Source organism: Cherax quadricarinatus, chromosome 17, assembly GCF_038502225.1.
Source record: "Cherax quadricarinatus isolate ZL_2023a chromosome 17, ASM3850222v1, whole genome shotgun sequence".
NCBI classification, from domain to species: Eukaryota; Metazoa; Arthropoda; class Malacostraca; order Decapoda; family Parastacidae; genus Cherax; species Cherax quadricarinatus.
The window spans coordinates 15,572,139-15,579,788 of NC_091308.1; positions in this window are offsets into that span (position 1 = coordinate 15,572,139).

Here is a 7,650-nt window from a genome sequence, read left to right on the forward strand (position 1 = left end):
CAAAATCGTCTCAATTTCTGTAATATGTTTTCCATTCTATAAAATAAGACCAGGAAAACTAGAATACATCCATAAATACCATACGAAAATACAGTGCAAAGCTGCTGTTTTAAACCAAAAACACGATCAAAGTTTTTTTTTTCTCATTGAGCACTGTGTGCTGCAGGATTTTTTATACTGCGCACACTGACCACATAGACCCATTCTTTCATATGTAGGCCTACCAGCTTTCTCTTGCTAGATTTGAGGGTGCTAGAATTTATGCGTACTAGTACGTCAAAAACCCTGGCGCGTAAGCCGTACTAGTACGTCGGAAACCCTGAAAGGGTTAAGGTACAAGAGTATGTAATTACAGTGTAATTTTGTTACAAAAGCTATGAGAGTAACCTACCAGCCATAACAACCACCACCTCTTCCCACCTCTACTCAACCATAATTTCAACCACAGTTTCATACCTAATTGTCTTCTTAGCACCTCCTTTTGAGTGCCATGATTATTATCCAGAGGTGAAGCAACATGATGTTATGAATAAAAATAGAAAAGATAACCAGGGAGAGACTATTGTATGGCATGTGTTCAGACACCTACATCTAGTTTGTTTATACCAAGCAGTGATGCAAGGCCTTCCCCACACCAAAATATTAGCCTTGCCAAAGGGGTGGAGGGAAGCTTCTTAAGGTAATGTGTCCACTAATTCTGCCCTAGCACTTCTTAATGGTATTGGTGTATTGGTGTGCTGCTGTTAGAAATGAAAAACTAAATTTAAATTGCAGAATACTGAAAATGTGGGGTCATGCACTTTTATATATAAAGTATGTACTACTGTAGCAACTGACATCAATATGTCTCTATCAAAGGCACAACCTTGTCGACAAGACCTGTCAACATAAGCATCTCACAGGGCTGTGTCCTCGGCCCTCTGCTTTTCCCTCTTATACAGTGGAACCTCGGTACTCAAACAATTTTGGTATTCGAACACTTTGTTCGGTAAAAAAAATCACTTGGTAGTCAACCATTTGCTCAGCTCTTGACCAAACATGACTGCCAAAACTTCACTATTACAAGTTTCTTCACATTTTTTGGTGTTTTTTTATATTATTTGTATAAATAAGTCACCATGGGGCCTACAAAGATTAGTGATAACAGCCAACCAGAAAGAAAATTGGTTGGGAAAAATTTGTTCAGTACTTGAACAGATCGGCACTCGAACAGCCTTCTGGAACGAATTAAGTTCGAGGACCGAGTTCCACTGTACATCAGCAATCTTTCTAATGTATTGCAGCAACTTAGACCTGTTCTCTTTGCCAATAATACACTTTTGTCATCTCTAACCCAAACCTGAATTCCCTCAACACTCTTAATGAAGAACTCTTTAAAGATATATCAACCTGGATGACTACCAGTAAATTCATGCTTAACATTGACAAGACCTTCTTCATGATGTTTGGGAGCAGAGCTACAAATGTTCAGCTAAACATTATGAATAATGTTCTTCCATTCCTAAACAAAATGAAGGAAAACTCCTAGATCTGTTTTTAGACAGCAACTTGAAATTCAACACCCACATTCAATACATTACAAAAAAAAGTATCCAAGTCAGTTGGCATCCTCTTGAAGATATGTTACTATGTACCTCGGGGCTCTGGTGGCCTGGTGGTTAACGCTCTCGCTTCACACGGTGAGGGCCTGGGTTCGATTCCCAGCCAGAGTAGAAACATTGGACGTGTTTCTTTCAACCTGTTGTCTATGTTCCCCATCAGTAAAATGGGTACCTGGGTGTTAGTCGACTGATGTGGGTCGCATCCTGGGACACTGACCTAAGGAGGCCTGGTCACAGACCAGGCCGCGGGGGCGTTGACCCCCGGAACTCTCTCCAGGTAAATAGCACTACTTGCATTATACTACTCTCTAATCTATCCCTACCTCACCTATACCGTTTGTGCCTGGAGATCACTTAAAGCGAATCACGTTGAGCCAGTGATCTTGCCTCTGATACTTCAGTCTCCGTATTGTTCCACTTCCTGACAACTCTAAGGCTGAAGAAATAGTTCTTAACATCCCTATGACTCATCCAAGTTTTCAGCTTCCATTTGTATTCAACAGAACAAAAAGCAGCAGTACAAATGATTACCCAGTCTACTGTCAGACAACATACAGGTCTCCCTCAACATTCGTGTTTTCCACTATCACAAGCTTCGAACTTTCATGAATTCCCAGCCACCAAATCATATTTAAAATATATCATTGCATATGTTAGGAATTGTGATGGTGGCAGAGTTTGTTTGGAGATAGGACAAGATAGTCCTTCAATGTGGTACTAGTATCAACTCTACAGCTTATTTATCTATCACAATTCATCTAATATGACATAATAAACAATATTAATAACATAGAAACATGACATATACTCTAGAATGAATAAAATGTCATTATGTCATGAGTGTTGCTGTGTTGTTGTTGGGTGTATAAGGGCCACTGAGAGCATAAGCCTTACTTAGTGGTGGTAAAGGCGGTAGCAGAGCAGCAGAGACAGCAGTGTTGTCAGCCGTGCTATATAACTCCAACAGCATTGGAGGAGTTAGGTTTTAGGTTCATGCTGTCCTTTTTCTATCGATTAATCACTTAACTTACTTGCTACACTGTTAATGCTACACTTTATCACTGGCTGGCGCTATAGCCTTTATCGACTCGTGCTGCTTTAGTATCGTACATATCATAGAATCACTGACTCATTGAAGAAGTCACATTCTCCCCTCTCTCTTCCTCCTCCACTTTGGTACTCTGCTACGAGTTCTTTCTTAAATTCTATAGTCTTTCTCACCTTCTTTACCAAAGGGCTGGCACTAGTACAATATTTTATGATGTTTACTTGTGTTTTATGATTGTTCATGATTCAATAGATTAAGGAAGCAGTATCGTTAGGCTAAGTAAATGCTAAGTAAATGCACCAAACAATCGCGATTTTTCAACATTCGTGAGGTTCTTGATACCCCTAACCCTCACGAATGTGGAGGAAGACCTGTACTCCCCCACTCTTCAGAAACCTAAACCTACTTGTTATACATAAAATTCACTCGTTCTTCTTTGCATACTACATACATATGCAGGACAATAAATTCTAATATCAATCCTGCCCTAAAACTCTTGATAGTTGCAACAGAACTCATAAGCATAATACTAAACAAAAATCTCTATGATATTCCCCCTCATCTGGTTTAATCTATGTAAAAACTCAATGTGCATAAAACTCCAAAGTCTGAACCTCTGCCAATCACTTCAAAACTACTGTAAAAAATATGACCTTTCCCTAATGTAATCATAACTAATTATTCTGAACAATTTTTTCAACCTGTATTTTACCTGTCCTTGTTTATCATTCTTTCAACTCTTATACCTAACTTCATCATTAATGTATCACTAATTATAATTTTTTAATGAATTACTAAATACTTCCTATTTTAAAAACTGTGTATTCTTATTCTCATATACTTGTAATTATAATTAAATTTTAAGGCTGCCCAAAATACTTTCCATGAAGTATTTAGTCCCATACCCATCACATAGCGAAGAAAATTTCCAAATCAGTAGGAATCCTTTCCAAGATACGATACTATGTACGACAAACGACTCTCCTTACCCTGTACCACTCTCTAATATATCCTTACCTCACCTACGGTATTTGTGCCTGGGGCTCAACCACGGCCAACCACCTTAGACCCTTAATAATCCAACAAAAAGCTGCTGTGCAGGTGATAACCAGCTCTTGTGCTAGACAACACACCCCACCACTTTTCAAAAGACTCAACTTGCTAAATATACAAAACATACACTCATTTTCTTGTGCCTACTGCATATACAGAACATTAAACTCCACTCTAAACCCTCCCCTAAAACTACTAGACAGTTACAACAGAATCACAGCCACAATGCAAGGCATAAGGCACTTTTCAACATCCCTTGAGTCAGTCTCTCACTATGCAAGAACGCTGTGCACATGAAAGGCCTGAAGATGTGGAACTCGCTACCAGAACAGGTCAAGGATACCCTGACAGCTTATAAATTTAGGACTTTGCTAAAAAATCATCTTATCTCACAATATTAACCAAATCAACCAAACCTCTGCTAACTAATTTTATTATGTGACCTCTAGGCTCTTAATTCTGTAAATCCATAAAATAGGAACTCGCTACCAGAACAGGTCAAGGATACCCTGACAGCTTATAAATTTAGGACTTTGCTAAAAAATCATCTTATCTCACAATATTAACCAAATCAACCAAACCTCTGCTAACTAATTTTATTATGTGACCTCTAGGCTCTTAATTCTGTAAATCCATAAAATATGTAATCTTATTTCTCAATATTAACCAAATTGGCCAAAACATCTGCTAATTAGTCTTTTTATGTGACCTCCTGGCTTTTTAATTCTGCCATTCAATAAAATATTACCACCTGCACCATTACTTGTAAGGTAGATTTTGTGTGCAATTTCAAGCTTATTTTACCGAACCCTACTCACTTGTATTAAGTTTAAAAAAGATTGTAAAACTAGACCACTATTACTTGTCTAGTTTTAAGTATAGTTACTATATACTGTTATCTTATCTAGTTTTAATTAGTTACTATGTATTAGGATTAGTTTGCCCGAAATGCCTTAGCATGATAGTGGCTATCCTTGTACTTAGCAAATCAAAATTGTAATTACACATTGTAACCTTTACAAAGAAATAAACATTACTTTACTTTACGTTACATATATATCAGCCACTGTAATTGAAAAATATACTGTATTCCACTTTATAAAGTTTTGTTTGTTTATGATTGTGCGATTTATATTTGTCTACTGCATTAAAATGCTTGAAGAATTTTGCAGGGAGCATACCCCATGATTATCGATAAAAACTGTACTTGGTTTTCACAGTTACAGCTGTTCCTTTTTCACTAACAAGGGGACCGTGGGTATTGTCCCTGATATGGTGTACTGTAGGTAGGATAGCTCAGCTCGACTTATGCGTTAGGAAAAGGGTAAGGAAGAGAACATTGTATTTTAAGATTTTATAAATTATATAGTTTTTGGAGAGAACAGGGATATCTTCAGTTTCCCAAATTCAATTTAAATATTATCTATTTTTTCCACAGCATCATCTGGTAGCAAAGGAAACGTGTGCAACTGATGCGAAGGTTCTTCTGACATTTGTTCTTGGACCATCCTGCTCTGAATGCAAGAAATAGAAATAAAATTCTGTTTCAATCATTGTTCTATGATAATTCTCATGTTTGTAGTACAACCAATTTCACTTAAATGTACTAGATAAAATAAAAATAAGTCATGTTAAATATCTCCTTATTTGCAACCTGGTTTTGATTATACAGCCTCTCTTCACTTAACGACAGAGTTCTGTTCCTGAGACCTCATCGGTAAACGAATTTGTCACAAAGTGAGGAACATACTATAATGGTAGTGGGTTTGTGTCAGCCATCTTTGATATTATTTTAATGTCACCTTTACACCATCTATAACATTTCTGGTATATTTTTAAATGTTTATACAGTAGTGTACTGTATACAGTGGACCCTCGCTTAACGATCACCTCCCAATGCGACCAATTATGTAAGTGTATTTATGTAAGTGCGTTTGTACGTGTATGTTTGGGGGTCTGAAATGGACTAATCTACTTCACAATATTCCTTTTGGGAACAAATTCGGTCAGTACTGGCACCTGAACATACTTCTGGAATGAAAAAATATCGTTAACCGGGGGTCCACTGTATTGTAATAAACAGAAGAGAGTAAACCAGTTCTAATATACATTATTTAGGTATGCGTACTGGTCAGAGAGCCTGTCGTAAGTCCGGGTCGTCGGTAAACGAGTACGTCATTAAGTGAGGAGAGGCTGTACTGTATTTATGTTTACATTTAATAGAACCTAATTTCCATGAGGTTTCTGCAATGTGAAGAAAATGGTTCTGTTGAATTATTTTATTATTTTAATTTTAATATTTTTTATTTTAATATTTTCAATATTTTATGAAGAGATTCAGGAAAACCAGTTAGCCGGACTTGAGTCCTGGATATGGGAAGTACATTGCCTGCACTTTAAAATAAAGGTTTGGGATATTGGCAGTTTGGAGGGACTTCTAAACTGTCGTATCTGAGCGCCTCTGCACAGACAGTGATCATGTATGAGTGATGGTGAAAGTGTTGAATGATGATGAAAGTTTTTTCTTTGTTTGGGTTTTTCTTTCTTTTTGGGTCACCTTACCTCGATGGGAAATGGCCAACGTGTTAAAAAAAAAAACTATACCTATGGTTTTATTTCAAATTTACTGCATGTATAATGATTACTGCTAATCTTCCAGTGTGCTAGAATTTTCTGGACCTTTAGTAGACAGCTCAAAATAGTGATCAGTTTCTCAGTTGCATTATCTCTCACTCTCATATGCAGCCTCTACCATACATGTGCTGCACAGCTTCCTTTCTGAAAAATAGGAAGGTAGCTTCATTTCCTTGTACCAAGAACCCCCTTCACCAGAATAAAGGTATCCTCTTTGAAGAATGACCCAAAGAAACAGATCGGGGTTAGAAATTTTTACTGTTTAAGCATGGAAAGAATGAAGTAAAAAAACACACACACGGTTCAAAATGCAGGCAGACAATTCTATAGAACGAAAGGAATATGTAACAGACTTACACTTAAAGTCAGATGACCTATCGTTTAACCCCTTAACTGTCCAAATATAGCTGTACATTTTTACTGCTAGTGCTCCAGACATAGATCAGTGTTTTATTTTTCCTGCCTTCAAATATGGTGCAATAGGCCTGAGAGGCCTAGACACGAGAGAATGGGTCTGCACACTCATTGTGCTCAGTATGAAAAGAAATCAGGGACCCTGCAGTAACACATGGGAGCACCAGTTTCAGCACCAGCTTGGGTCAACATCATGGCAAACACCCAGGATTCACTCATGCCCCATTGTATTAACAAACTCTTATTCAAGGAAAGTGATATAGAACCTCAGTTTAGTGGATATGAGACAGATGTAGCCACAAATGATTGAGGAATTAGTGAAAATATTGATAACCCAGATGACCCTCAGCCCACCACCTCTGGGGTGGCCAGTGTTACTACTCAGAGGCAACTACGCAAGTGGAAATTACCATTTTTCCCGCAGTTTTGATGACAGTAAAAGTGATATAGTAAGTGATGACGAGATTAATTTTATGCCCTTGGAGGATTCTTTGAGTGATAGTGATATACACCATTTCCTAGTGAAGCTTGCCTTTAGATGTCATAGCCTACGTTCAGGCAGTGTGCCATGTGCAATCCTCAAGGGTGGCCCCATGGCCTGGCGGCTAAAGCTCTCGCTTTACTTGGCAAGGGTACCGGTTTGATTCCCAGCAAGGCTAGAAACTCTGGGCATGTTTCCTTACACTGGTTGTCTATGTTCCCCATCAGTAAAATGGGTACCTGGGTGTTAGTCAACTGGTGTGGATTGCATCCTGGGACAAAACTAATCTAATTTGCCTGAAATGCTCTGGAAGATTATAATAATTATAATCATGGTGGAGCGCTAAACCCATAGGATTATACAGCTCCTGGAGGGCAGATGGAGGGTATTCAGGGTCAATTTGGGGAACTGGAGCACAG